At 32.7% G+C, this 15,327-nt stretch overlaps 1 protein-coding gene and 1 long non-coding RNA gene across 2 annotated transcripts in view; both read left to right on the forward strand.

Moving 5' to 3' along the window:
• Nucleotides 1-639: 639 nt before the first annotated feature.
• Nucleotides 640-2,647, forward strand: LOC127712334 (uncharacterized). Its single transcript, XR_007987041.1, has 2 exons — nucleotides 640-721; nucleotides 2,091-2,647. It is a non-coding gene; the product is annotated as an uncharacterized LOC127712334 (long non-coding RNA).
• A 2,915-nt stretch (nucleotides 2,648-5,562) lies between these two features.
• Nucleotides 5,563-15,327, forward strand: part of LOC127712330 (uncharacterized) — a 30,663-nt gene continuing 20,898 nt past the window's right edge. The window contains exon 1 of the mRNA XM_052218700.1: nucleotides 5,563-5,681. The gene's annotated coding sequence lies outside the window, so the exon portion shown is untranslated. The remainder of the gene's footprint in view (nucleotides 5,682-15,327) is intronic.

Genomic DNA, 15,327 nt, shown 5'->3' on the forward strand with positions numbered 1-15,327 from the left:
ATAATTATAAGATGAAAGTAAGCAACATTTTGCTGATCGGCGACTTTTGAACCCACCAGAAAAAAAATGCAAATTGAAAACAGCACTTTATAAATTCCATGCGGCCGAAGCCCTTTTCTGTATTAAACTTCATCAGGAACGCTCAAAGCCAAATATTTGAAACCTAAGGCTGTATAAGAACTCAAATAGTTGGAGAGCTATATGACCAAAAAGAACCTAACATAATAGCCTAATCCATAGAGGTATATGGTAGCGAAAAATGGAATTTGAAACCAAATAAATGTATGCCGAAAGTGCTAACAGCCTTTATTGCACTTTTCCCGGAATATGTGCACTTTAGGCCTAACCAACATGACTTTTTAAGGCTGTCATATCAGACAAAATGACCCAATTATTGAATTATTCTAGTCAAAGCCATGAAATGTTGTCCTTCGAAGCATCTTTGTGTGTGTTTGTGGAGTAAATAACAATATATGTCATTAGTGATTTCATTTAAATCCATCTAAAAGCTAAATAATCTGATATAAAACGTAAGGTTTATTAGTGAATACAAGTATAGAACGTACACACACGTTTATAATTGTTCGGTCACTTTGTATACTTTGTATTCATAATTAGAAAATTAATCAAAGGATGATAATTTATTCCGTCCATGTTTGTGTCAGGTATGACAAATTAAGTTACGCATTTATTTATATATAAAAGCGGCAACACTAACAAGGTATGAAAAATTTAGTTTACTCTTAATTTCTGTCTTGTTTGACTTGGTCGAAGACATTTTATTTAAGGATTAAGGATTTATTTTCATATTCTATTTAAATATATGTAAATTCATAAAAACATCAGAATTATAGACAGGATATTGTTTTAAAATAAGTATATAAGAATTTGTATTAGGATCTATTAGGCACGTAAAAGTCTTTATTAAATATGTTGTTCCGTACTGTCGGTACAAATATTTTTTGGCACATTAATGAATTTCGTGGCAAGGTCGGAAAGCAACAGATGGAAATCAAAATGACATAAGGCTTTAGTATAAAATGATATCACCCTAAAGGCCTTCATAACAGAAGTAAACAAATGTTTAATAACCAGAAGAGTTACTCAAGATAATTTCTGACACTGATGTCAATATTATGGAATTCTATGCGAATGTCATACAAGTGAGAGGTTTAGCTAGCTAAAAACAAAGTTTAATCCACCATTTTGTACACAAGGAAATGCCTGTACCAAGTTAGGAATATGACAGTTGTTTTGCATTCGTTTGAGGTGTTTGAGCTTTTGATTTAGCAATTTGGTAAAGGACTTTCCGTTTGGAATTTTCCTTGTCGTTCGGTTTTTTTGTTATTTAATTTTTTCTGAAGGAGAACATTAACTATATAAGATCTGAAATTAAATCAAAATGCATCGTGTAGGTTGTGTAAGTGCCGATGTCCTGACAACAAATACCCCCTCTTCAATTATATTGATCACTATTAACTACCTTATTAAATACCGAACAATTAAATGGGGTAAAGAACACTGAACGATTAATTATTTGTTGGTGTTTAACGCCAATTGTAGCCCACTTGTTTATATCATAGAGGACAGTTTGAACTTCAACAGGAATACTGACAATCCTAGTCGGAATTGAACGCACCTGCCAAGAGTTGTGTTCGAACTCAAAACCTTAGTGTTGACAATCTAGTGATCATTATAGATGAACGACTAATATAAAAATAAGAAGATGTGGTATGATTACTAATGAGACAACTCTCCACAAGAGACCAAATGACATAGAAATTAACAAATATAGGTCACCGTACGGCCTCCAACGATGAGTAAAACCCATACCGCATAGTCAGCTTTAAAAGGGCCCGAAATGACAAATGTAAAACTACTAAGACCACTAGGCCACCGATGCTCCCAAATCAACCGATCAATTAACCTGTCCATTCATGAACACACATATTGGGGTATACGGAAATGAGAAGGCAACCCAACAGCACAACGAAAAGAAAGACATCTTATCTCTTGAGCAAATCTATATTTTAATCAATTCAGTCGTCCGTTTTTTTATATTAATAATTTTACTTGTTTTATTTTTATAGATGAATTTACTTTATTACCTACTGTTATTATTGCCTGATTTTGTTGGTACACAAAATGTATGGAATATGATGCCTCACGGTGGTGGTGAAGCACAACATTTTTATGGACAAATGCCAGGTATGTTAGGTCCAGGTGCACCACCATATGCACATTTCGATGGAGCCGCTGGATCAATGTGGGGAAATATGCAGGGAAACCCTCAAGGTATGCCATCAGAAATGATGAGTGCAACGCCAGCACCTGACCCTTTTATGTCTTCCACCAACAAACCAACACGTCGAGAATATATGTTGAAACAAGCAGCTAAAAGAAAAGTCGATGGACCAAAGATGCCTGCTCATAAAAGAAATTACCTGGATTTTGGTTCTATGAGGCATATTCCAACGAATAAAGACGAGCTTGAATTGTTTGTAGAATCTATTGAAAAAATGTCAACTGGATTTCATCGTTTGGAATTCCGATTAACGAAAGCTATTAAAATGGTAGACAAATATGTCACAACTATATAATAAAATGTATGACTATTATCTAAACAATAAAATCATTGTAAATTTAATATTGTGTTGAAGTATTATTTCATTGTGCGTAAACACAACCGGCTTCCTACAATGATTTTATCGAGGCAACGAACAGCGGAAAAAGGCCCTAACATGAAACATCATGATCATTTTTTATCAATGCTAATGTCAAGAGGCTATAATTTAGTTGTAGTCGTTAGTTGCTGTATGCTGTATTTGTTTTTCGTTTATTTATTGTTTTTATGCATGAAATAGACCGTTAGTTTTCTCATTTATTAGTTTCACATTTGTCACTTCGAGGCCTTTTATAGCTTGCTGTGTGGTATGGGCTTTACTCATTGTTGAAGGCCGTACGGTGACCTATAGTTTCTTACTTCTACGTCATTTGGTCTCTAGTGGAGAGTTTTCTCATTGGCAATCATACCACATCTTCTTACTTTTATAACGATCTTCTTGCAAAAGAAAACTTCTTAAATCTCAAATCTTTTTATTTTTATATTTTTTTCTTCTCTGTTCCAGTTTCTGTTATTGTTTTTCTTTATTGGGCGAGAAAGGACCTTTGTAAGTTGTGATAGCTTGTGTCCGATATATTGAATTAATTAAAAAGTATTTTGAAACTTAGAAAAATGTAATTGATGTTTTATAATTGTAATTTTGTATTACGATATTTCTTGCTGTTCGTTGAACTTTCTATCTCAAAATGGTATTCACATGTAACACGAGGGGGCTGGTAGGAGGATTTTTTTTTCGGATTGACTTTTCAATTTCATCTGTTGCTAGAAATGCTTATTTCACAGCGCGGACATTTATTTGCACATTGTACACGATTGATTCCGGCATTTTGTGTTCCAGAAAATTATTTTTCATCCTGTCTTATGCAAGTTATTTATTTTCAACTCTAACCAGGCCAAGAAATTCATTTTTTAAATCTTCCTGCCCCTCTAGAAAATCAAATGGTATAAATATGGAAACGAAGGCAAGATTCCAACTCAAACTGGTGCTAGGGTATATTTTCAAACACACAGGTGCTAGGGGATATCTTCGAACAAACTGGTGCAAGGCGATATCTTCGAACTTGCAATGAGGTGTTTTGACTAATGTTGAAATCTAATATGTGACTTTGAGATAATAATAAGGAAGAATGTCGGAATTTTGTGAACTAATACACCATATCACGTCCTTCCAATGCTCTTCAGCTTCGTTCTTTATCTGGCCTTTTATTTTTTTTTATTCGAGCGTCATTAATGAGTCTTTTGTAGACTGGCGTGCAAAATTATAAGCTTTGTATCTGATTTATTTTTCCATTAAAACTTTGCAAAACAATGAAGATGTGCTAGTAAAAGGATTGTGGTCAACCCAATAACAAGAAAAGAGTTTAATTCTTGAGGGCAGGTTGATTAAGACGAATTATGTCTCTTTGTCAAGCAGTTTAATTATCTTACATTTATGTTCAACCAGCAAGTTTTTTTTCCAAATGTCAATGTTCTGGGAATAAATGCTGTGAAATACTAGGCATAAGCCTAGCGTAGTGCATGTCAGTCAATTATGTAACAGTTGACGTCAGCCAAACTATATCGTGCAACAATAAGTACATTTTGTATTCTAATTTATAATCTTTGTACTTGTACACATGGCTTTCATTCATAACCATTGTAAAATAGTATTAATAGGTAACGTCATTTAAAAAAACACTTCACACATGTTTTTTATATATATATATATTTGACAAACTACATTTCTGAAACATGTATGGTTTTAACATTAAACTACTTATTATACAAAACCCCTAGCAGTATTTTCAGTGATGTCACAAAATGCCTATAACAATTTCGGAGTTTTCACAAAGTCACTTTAACGGCTAGTGATTTTACAAAATTTCTAAATATTTTATGGATCATACAAAATCCCTTATTTTACAAATTTACCGAAACATATATACCAGGTAGCTCTAAAACTGCATTTGCAAATTATTTTCAGTTTTTTAGTATTGCTAAATTGACTCTTTTCTATTCCATTGTATATTTACACGTGTGCCACATCTTGTAATTCGGCTGATTAAATTTAAAGTCTACCATTCTGTTGGTTTTTGCCTTTGTTCGTTTACACGTGAAATTAACATCCCCATCACGCCAGACCAAGTTGCGCAATGGACAGCGTCAAGCTGGACACAGAATAACTATTGGTTTATTTTATATAAAATGTCATCCACTCAAAGCGGAATATGTCCTTACTTATCATTTTAACTTACTTAATCAAATGAGAGCATTGTTTAATAAACTACGATGTTGTCAACATGTGCATATATATATATATATATATATCTTAAGGTCATTATGTAAATATTTACTTTGTATTATTCATTGTACATATTGTCTTGTTATTGTCTGGGAATGTATAAATAAATCCAGGCCCTGGAGTAACCAGCACTATCACAGACCTTTTTTTACAATTCATCATCTTAACATAAGAACGTAAGGAATAAACTTCAACCTGCAGTTCAAGATAAAAGTAAGGAGATGTGGTATGATTGTCAATGAGACAACTATCCACCAAATTTCAAATGAAATGGGTGTGATCAATTATTGCCAATGGTACGGCCTTCAACAATAAGAAAAAAAACCCATACCACATAGGTCGGCTATGTTATAGATAATGCATATTTTAAAGTTTTTCTTGTCGTATAACACACCGAGGGGTGTCAGGATTGATCAAATGAAAGACCGACCGTAGGGAGGGATGTCTTTCTTTGAGCATTCCTGACACCTCTCGGTGTGTTATACGACAAGAAAAACCTTAAAAAATCCATTATCTGACTTATAAAATATTTTTTTCTGCAAAGATTTGCAATGTTTCCATCCTATTTTACCGACCACACTAAAGTGGGATATTCTTTTCTGATGCGTTCAGGTTTTAATACGCCCTACGGCTCATTTATAATGTGAAACAAAACTCACTAATTAATCTAGATATAAACTTTAGAAATCATTGTCCAGTTACAATACAAATATACTGTAACTGCATGAAGCAAGACACAAATGAATTGTTACGGTTATTGAAGTCACTTTGTACAATGTAAGTAATTTATTGTATCAACTTTGTTTATGACAGGGGGGTGCCATGTTTTTATCCTTTTTTTTCATGACATTTTTATTGCGGAAAAGCAGATTATTTTTTAAACAATTGTTTTAACGAACTATTCAGAATCATTGTTTTCTCTCTTTTGTCTTGAAATGCAACTTTTTTTTTTAAACTCAGAATTACGACTAAATATTATACCCCCCCTCTCCCCATTCTAAAGTACGTGTTGTTATTCTATAGGAAATACGAGTATTGGGTCATGATCATTAGAAAGAGTAAAAGGTATATATGGATGTAAAAAGTTTTAAAAGAACTGGCATGAAGAGAGTACGAAATCGTGACACAGTGTGAATCAATAAGATTTTCAAAGTCCTACACACGAATGTGTTAAATCTTGCTTGTTTTAAAGTATTTTGGAAAGTTTTGTATAATAAAATTCATCTCACACAATGTCCATTTATTGTAGCGATAAATTAACAAAACTTCACATTATTTGCTTCGAAAGTTAAATGTGCGTCAACGATGATTTTTGGTATTTCAGACCAATAAACGAAGGAAAGGATTATTTCTGCCTTAAACCTACCAAAAATGGAAATTAAAAAATAAAACCTCAATTGGTAATAACACATGATAACTATCAAACGAATCAAATGTTTAAGTAAATTAAAGTTATCATTTTAATCGGGAAAATAGTGACCTTGGTCATTATTTTAGTCATTGAAATAAATTTCATTGAAACTTGGTATCGTCCGGGATGATTCTTCAAAAGAAAGACCATCGTTCTGATAGAAAATAACTCCATGCAGGTATAACGGCCCCAACATGAAAAATATAAAACTATTCAATCGAGAAAACTAACGGCCTAATTTATAACAAAACAAATTACGAAAAACAAACATGACAGACATTAACCAACGACAACCACTGAACTACATGCTTACTGACTTAAAACAAATGAAGAATGTGGCGGGGTTAAACACGTTGAAAAGGGCTTAACTCATCAGATCGATAAAAAGCAGAAAAAACATCTAACAAAAACACAAACCGGACGTAGCAGTGTAATTATACATCCCTCACAATAAAAAAGACTAAGATTTCAGAGTACTCGCAGTTTCTGAAAGCTAGTTCAAAGCCAATAACAACTAATAAAAAAATCATGTATCTAAGATCAAAATATCAATTCATTCTCAAGATTTTCTTCACAAAAACAAATTGAGATGTAAGAGTAGATTCTGATTTAGAAATAATTCTAATACTTGAATTTAAAACAAATCTTTCGCAAGGATAGAAATTCACATAGAGGGAAGTTATTACATATTTAGAAAACAATATCAAACAAACAACACACAATTCCTAACGATTTCATTTCGTTAAACACCAACATTAATCTATGTATACAAACTATATATTACGATTCTACATCCTATTGCATTTAAAGACAAACTACATCGAAAGGAGTCGTATTACGATTCTACATCATATTGCATTTAAAGACAATAGAACGTATTACAGGTTGGTAACCTGGAATCCTGATGACATATTTTCAATTTCGCAAGCATCAATTCAAATATATTCGAACCGGAAGTCCGCTTACGGTATTGAGAATATTGTGTCAGGATCCCAGACTAAACAGGTTGGGAACAATCACCAAAAAGGGTTATACTATCCTATACCCAAAATGGGATACAAATTTACTGTGCAAAAAAAAAAAATATTTTGGATTCAACATGTTCAAGGGAAAATTACACTAAGTGTAAAAAAATCACATGAAAGGCAATAATTTTTGGGTAGTAACTTTTCTGAATACCTGGTTGTTGATGAATTTGATTCCTTGGAATATGCTGTTTTTCAGAAGAATCAATCTAGCAACTTATTAATTTTCTTAAAAACAAGTTGCTACTATTGACATAAAACATGCATTTTTCAAAACTTTTGCTAATTTCAAAAATTTAGAATTTTGGCACTGAAAATTTATAATCCATTTATGATATAAAACCCAAAATTTGGTATAACGACCATTTGGGTGATTGTCCCCAACCTATATAAGACGGATGTGATTGATTAGGCCAGGCAACTGGGTATCTGCAAGCGATGGTTCTGTATATGCTCTAGCCGCACGAGTATGAGTTCCGAATAGGGCTGTCGGTGACCCACTGAGACAACTTCTTAAATTTGCCATCTTTTGTCAATGTGTGATTAATAAAGAAAAGTTTATGTGTGTGCGTGCTTTGAGCGCGCGTCGTGTGTAATCTGAAATAAAACACAGGTTAACCAAAGAAATCGGATTAAAAAGAGCTAAGTCAATGTAGGTGTGATTTTTAAACAACTTACTTATTTTTTTATTGCACAGCCAAAAGTTCTTTGGTAATAGGCTAAGGCAAGGGTAGCGTTAAAAAATGATAGATATAAATAAATGCATGAAGCAATGTTCTTGTTTCGAATTTTCAAAGGTAAATTGCATTGAAAATGGAAAAATGAATACATGGTGAATGTAAACGATAACAATACAAACATAGCATTTGAGAGGACACGATGATGGTTGTTCCAGAAAAGTTTCGTCGAACGCAGCAAATTCAGTATTAATGTCTATATTTTTTAATTCGTTAACTATTGAGAAATAGCCTGCTGTTAACGGAATAGTGTTGTTAATTTCTCTTTATATTGACCTTAATTGTTTTTAACATTCCGAACTTTTGTCTCAAATTTACTCAAAGAAGGCATGTCAAGAAACCTATGACGTACGTATGGAAATCAAAAATATTTTGCTCCATCCTTATGGAAAGCTGACATTAAATAATTATGTCATTCCTTTTAGGCTGTCACAAATTGTACATTATTGACTTTCCAAACATTTGGTCATGTGAAGCCTTCTTAGAATCAAAAATAAAACATAGTTTGTTCTTGTGTTGTGCCGTTTCACCACTGTCAAAGGTTAAGGGAGAGTTGGCGCCTTGAAACATGCTACATTCTGTACGGTTAATTGGTCAATGGTTGTCGTTTGTTACTGTTTATCATATTTGTTTTTGGTTCATTTTTTGGTACATAAATCAGGCCGTTAATTTTCTCGTTTGAATTGTTTTACATTTGTTATTTCGGGGCATTTTATAGATGACTATGTGGTATTGGTTTTACTCATTGTTGAAGGCCGTACGGTGACCTATAGTTGTTAATTTCTATGTCATTTGGTCTCTGGTGTAGAGTTGTCTCATTAGCAATCACAACACATCTTCTTATTTTTATATAAGAGACAACTATGATTATAGTATATTTTAAATTGATTTAAAAATTAAAATATTTGCATGAATTTATAAACATGAAATTTCGGGATATACGTTAAAAAATAAAGAGAAACTTGCTTACAATTAAATGAGGATTACAAGAAAGGCAAAATATCCCAAAGGGAAATTCAAACCCCTAAGTCGAAAACAAACTGATATTGCCATGGCAAAAACGAAAAACGACGAAAAGACAAACAACAGTACACAAAACCCAACATAGAAAACTGAAGACTGAGCATCACGAACCCCACCAAAAGCCGGGGGTGATCTCAGGTGCTCCAGAAGGGTAAGCATATCCTGTGGGATTGTGGTTACGACAGAAAGAAAATATCTGTCGTCATCTGTGAAACAGATATTCCATATCGGTCAACTAACTCGTGATGGCGTCTGTTAAATTTTCGAATAAGGTTTCAATGGCGATTGGAACGTACATACGTGCAGATAATAAACATATTATTTCGACCGTTTTTGATACAATAAAACTTGTATGGATTTGCCACTCTGCCTAGAACTAGAATTCTCAGGCGATCAATTTAGAAATTTGACGATCATACGAGAAGAACACCAATACGAAACAGGTGCACTGTGTAATTTTTGAAACTTGGTTGATGTTCCTGTGTTGAAGTTAAAAAATACCAATTGTTCTTGACATGACGTTTGGATTGATGCCTGTCGTTTATACGGAAATAAACTAATAACAGTTAGTCAATAAAATATGCCCTAATTAACCATATATATTACTTGATTAAGTCATTTGTTGGGACCTTAATGTCATAGGTTGTTATTATTAAAAGTAAAGGACTTGAGAATGGTTTTAATGCAGATACGTTCAGAATACAAATTATATATGGGATTGTATATTAAAACTTTTTTTTATAACTTTCTTAGTTATGAGAATAGAGTTATATGTATGACAGAATTTTTGTTTGTTACCGGATGGGCTATTCCTAGTTTCATTTAATATGTAAATAAAGAGTCGAATAATTTAATTTACACCATATCTAAGTTGAAACAGATAGTGACGCCCTGATTTCCTATGTTTTGCATGATACATTTTTGTTGTTGTTGCTTTCTTTAGGGTCACACAGTAACTTCACTTGTTTAAATTAAGTACAATTTTTAGTCGCGTCAGATTACAAAAGGAAACGTCTGTTGACATTGTAAAACAATTTTGTCAATGAAAATTTCTTTACGTAATCTTGATAAAGGCCTTTTCGTATTTTTGACCTCCCAACATTTGATCTCTAATGAACCCAATCAAGGCTATGATAGAATATTGTGTCTTGCGCAGGAACATCATATCTTCTTTGCAACTTCTTATGGCAAATTTCATCTCTGATGATATATCCACTCTGTGCAGGCTCCTTATTATTTTTTATTTCTCTAAGATTTATATCTTTATTTTTTCAAAGTATTGGTCTCGAGAATGCACAATGAAGGTATTCCAAAACCAATGAAATCCCCACGTAAATCATTATTAGCTGTTATTTTCCTGAAAATCTTTAATATACACCAGTCTAAATAATCCACACATTAATGGAAAAAAGAGGGCTCTATAGGCGGAATTATTCAAGATATTCATCGACAATATATCGAGAATTCCATCATGTAGATAATTATAAATATCTTTAGGTATATTACATTATTTGTATGAAATAGTTAATAAAAATGTGGAAAATACAAATTTAAATAATTTTGAAATGAATCCTGAATATGGCTTAAAATGAGATTAATAATTTGTGGGTTACAAAAGAATTAGGAACTTACAAGCTTGCAGATAATAAACAAGTTTTTTCGACCATTTTGCGATACAATAAAATTTGTAAGAACTTCAACATCTAGAATATTGCACAGATCCTAGATGCTCGTGCGATTAGTTTTGAAATAAGACAATCATCAAGAAAGAACATGTACTATGAAACAGTTGCACATGTGGTACTACAACAACATATCTTTAAAGATTGGTTGATGTAGATGTGTGGAAGGTAATAATGAAAACACTTTTTGCAATAATGTTTTGGATTGCTGTCTGTCTGTAATAAGGAAATAAATAAATCACAGTTTGTCCCAATTAACTATATATATAGCCTGATAAGTCATTTGTTGGGAACTTAATGTCATAGGGTGTTAATATTTTAAAGTAATAACATGGGAATGGTTTTAATGTCGAGACATACAGAATACATATGGGATTGTGTGTTTCGAATTTTATTAATTTTTTAAGTTATGAGAATAAAGTTATATGAAAGATTTGTTTGTTACCGGTTGGGCTATTCTTGGGTTTATCTAAAAAGTAAATATAGAGTCGAAAAAAACTAAAAACACCAATTTAAAGTAACGTTGCTTTTCTGTTTTTTTGCATTGTCGATACATTTTCCTTTTTTTCTCTTTCTCTTTAAGGTCACTGAATGCTATCGTTAAAATTAGTTTAAGTCGTCTCAGATTAAAAAGTAAACGTCTATTGACATTGTAAAATATTTTTGTCACTAGAAATTTCACAACTCGTATATACCTTTTTATGTTTTTAACTTTCCCAACATTTGATGTCAAGCGAAACTAAGCAAAGCTATGAGAGAAAATTGTGTTTTGCATACGAACATCATCTTTTTGCAAGGTTGAATTGAAAATTTCACCTTTGACAATTTGACAATTCTTTTTTGGTTTTTTTTTTAGTTTTAATCTCTCTAAAGTTTATATCTTTGAATTTTCAAAGTGTTGATCTCGAGCATGCGTAACGAAGGTATTCTAGAAACAACTATAGTCCCCACAAAATCATAATCAGTTGTTTTATTTCTTTCTCTGAAATTCTTTTATATACACCGAAGTTAGAATAATACATCATCTAGAAGGAAAAAAGAAGGCATTATAAGCGGAATTATTCAAGATATCAATCGCAAATAATATTCATCAAGAATTCCAACATTAAGACAATGGTTAATCACATGAGAAATATTACATTATTTGTTTACAATTATTAAAAAACCCGTACCCCCAGGTAAATTTAAAAAGGAGAAGTCAATAAAACCTGAACAAACCAAACGTTTGACTTTATCAACCAACGTACGGATTGGAAAACAACGGTCATATTCCTGACTTGGTACATGCATTTTCTGAAGAAAATTGTAAATACTTAATGAAATCCAGGAAAAAATAAATGAACTATACAAATTATTTTAGAAAGGACATTTAACCTTGCTTATAATTATATTGATTTTCGGATAATAAAAGCAAATGGAGCTTACAAGCTTGCAGATAAAACAAAGTTTCGTCCGATTGCGATACAATAAAATTTGTGGTAACTTTCAACTCTAGTGTTCTGAATAGATCCTGCATAAATGTACCCGTGCGATCAGTTTTGAAATTTGACAATCGTCAAGAAAGAACATGTGCTTTACAACAGCTGCGCCTGTGGTACAACAATGTATCTTCAAACCTTGGTTGATGTATCTGTGTGGAAGTTAAGAATACCAACATTACTTGTCATGACGTTTGGATTGACACCTGTCGTTAACAGGAAAATTAATGAGACACAGTTTGTCAATATAATATGTCCCAATTAATTATATTTATAACCAGTTTCAGTCATTTGTTGAAATCTTAATGACAGACGGTGTTAAAATTTTTAAAAGTAAAGGTCTTCGCGATTGTTTTAATGCCAATACATACAGAATAAATGTTACATATAGGATTGTCTTTAGATTTTGTTTAAATTTTCTAAATTAAGTGCAAAGAGCTAGATTTTAGTTTTTTGGTTACCGGATGGGCTATTGATGGTTTTATTTAATTACTTATTATAGAGTGTTTGCATGATAGATTTTTGTCTGTGTTCGCTTTCTTTAAGGTCACTGGACTACACTCGTTTAATGTTATAATTTTTATTCGTGCCAGATTACAAAAGTAAATGTCTATTGACATTGTAAAACATTTTTGTCAAAGGACAGTTCACAATTTAAACCTGATATTGATCTTTTTGTGTTTTTTACTTTCCAAAGATATGATATTTTTTGCAACCAAGCAAAGCTATGACAGACGATTGAGTCTTGTGTACGAACATCTTGTCTATTTTGCAACTTATGGCAAATTTCACCTTTGACAAATTTACCATTCTGTAGGCTGTCTGTAGCTTTAATCTCACTAACGTTTGCATCTTTGAAACAACTGTAGAGCCCCTACCAAAATCATTATATACTGCTTTTTTATAATTTCTTTAGAATACACCAAAGTTAAAGGCATTTATATCCTAAAGAAAATGGAGGGCTATACATGCTATCGGCGGAATTATTCATGATATCAATAGCAATTGGAATTTATCAAGAATGTCAACTTATACACATTTAGATATATTACATTATTTGTAATGAAAATTCGGGAAAATACCATTGGACTATCAAAATAATTTGAAAATTATTCTGAACCTGGCTTAAAATCAAATTTATTTAATATTTGCGGATTACAAAAGCAAATGGAATTTACAAGCGATCATATAATGAACGAACGACCATTTGCGATACAATAACATTTGTGAGTACTTGCTACGTTAGTTTTTCTGATTAGATCTGCAATCTCGTGCGATCATCTTTAAAATAAGACAGTCATAAAACAAAAACTTTTAATATAGCACAGGTTGACTGCACAATCTTCATGTTATGACGTTTAGATTGATGTCTGTATTTTATAAAGAAATAAATGAACCACAGTTCGTCAATAAAATTTGTCCCAGATAACTACACACATATAACCTGATTAAGTCGTTTGCTGCGACCTTAATGTCATAGGTTGTTCATTTCAAAAAGTAAAGGACGTGGGGAATGGTTTCAATGCCGATACGTACAGAATACCAATTACATATGTGATTGAATGCTTTCAAACGGTAATGAGAATAGAGCTCTTGAACACTTTTTTGACCGGATGTCCGATAATTGTTTTTGTTTATCAACTAAATATACAGTCGAAAATTTAAATATACCAGTTTAAAGTCACGCTGAAACAAAGAATGACGCCTTTGTTTCCTGTATTTTGCTTTACAGATTTTTCTTTCTTATTTTACATATGTGTAGGTCACAGAACTGCATACACCCTTTTGTTTAAGCTTTTGAATTTGCAATTTGATAAGGGACTTTCCGTTTTGAATATTCCTTGGAGTTCGTCATTTTTTTTCTTTTTCTCATATAATAAGAGAAATATATTGATGATTATATGAGTAAAGGTATTTGGTGAGAACACATCCTTTAAAAACTAGAGGCTCTCAAGAGCCTGTGTTGCTCACCTGATTCTACTTTGGTTTTGGAAATCATGTAAAAATAGATTAAAATCATAACAGATACCCTAATAATGAGTGAGGCCAAATTTGGTTTAATATTGGCCCTGTAATTTAATTAAAAATCCTGGTGGCCATCTTGAACAGTAAATCGGCAACAAAGTAGCAACACTTCATCAGCACCTCATAAGAAACATTTATGCCATGTTTAGTTTCATTCCATTCAGTGCACCTCTAGAAGAAGCATTTGTATGCATTTCCCATAGGGTCTTATGTTAAAGGAAGTCCCCCCACTGGCGGCCATCGTGGATGAAGGATCAGCTTCAAAGTAACAACACTTAGTCAGCACCTCTTAAGGAACATTCATGCCATGTTTGATTTCACTCCATTCAGTAGTTCTCTAAGAGAAGACATTTGTTTGTATTGTCCATAAGGTCCTTTGTTAAACATTGTCCCCAGCTAGCGGCCATCTTGGATGATGGATTGGCTTTAAAGTAACAACACTTGATCAGCACTTCATAAGGAACATTCATGCCATGTTTGGTTTCATTCCATTCAGCGGTTCTCTAAGAGAAGACATTTGTATGTATTAAATTGTCCATAGGGTCTTTTGTTAAACATTGTCCCAGCTGGCGGCCATCTTGGATGATGGATTGGCTTCAAAGTAACAACACTTGGTCAACACCTCATAAGGAACATTCATGCCATGTTTGGTTTTATTCCATTCAGTTGTTCTCTAAAAGAAGACATTTGTATGTATTTCCCATAGGGTTCTATGTTAAACTAAGTCCCCCGCTGGCGGCCATCTTGGATTATGGACCGGCTTCAAAGTAACAACACTTGGTCAGCACCTCAAAAGGAACATTCATGCCATGTTTAGTTCCATTCCATTCAGTGGTTCTCTAAAAGAAGACATTTGTATGTATTTCCAAAAGGGTCCTATGTTAAACTAAGTCCCCCCGCTGGCTGCCATCTTGGATTATGGATCGGTATCAAAGTAACAACACTTGGTCAGCACCTCAAAAGGAACATTCATGCCATGTTTAGTTTCATTCCATTCAGTTGTTCTCTAAAAGAAGACATTTGTATGTATTTCCAAAAGGGT

Source organism: Mytilus californianus, unplaced genomic scaffold, assembly GCF_021869535.1.
Source record: "Mytilus californianus isolate M0D057914Y unplaced genomic scaffold, xbMytCali1.0.p SCAF_8, whole genome shotgun sequence".
NCBI lineage: Eukaryota > Metazoa > Mollusca > Bivalvia > Mytilida > Mytilidae > Mytilus > Mytilus californianus.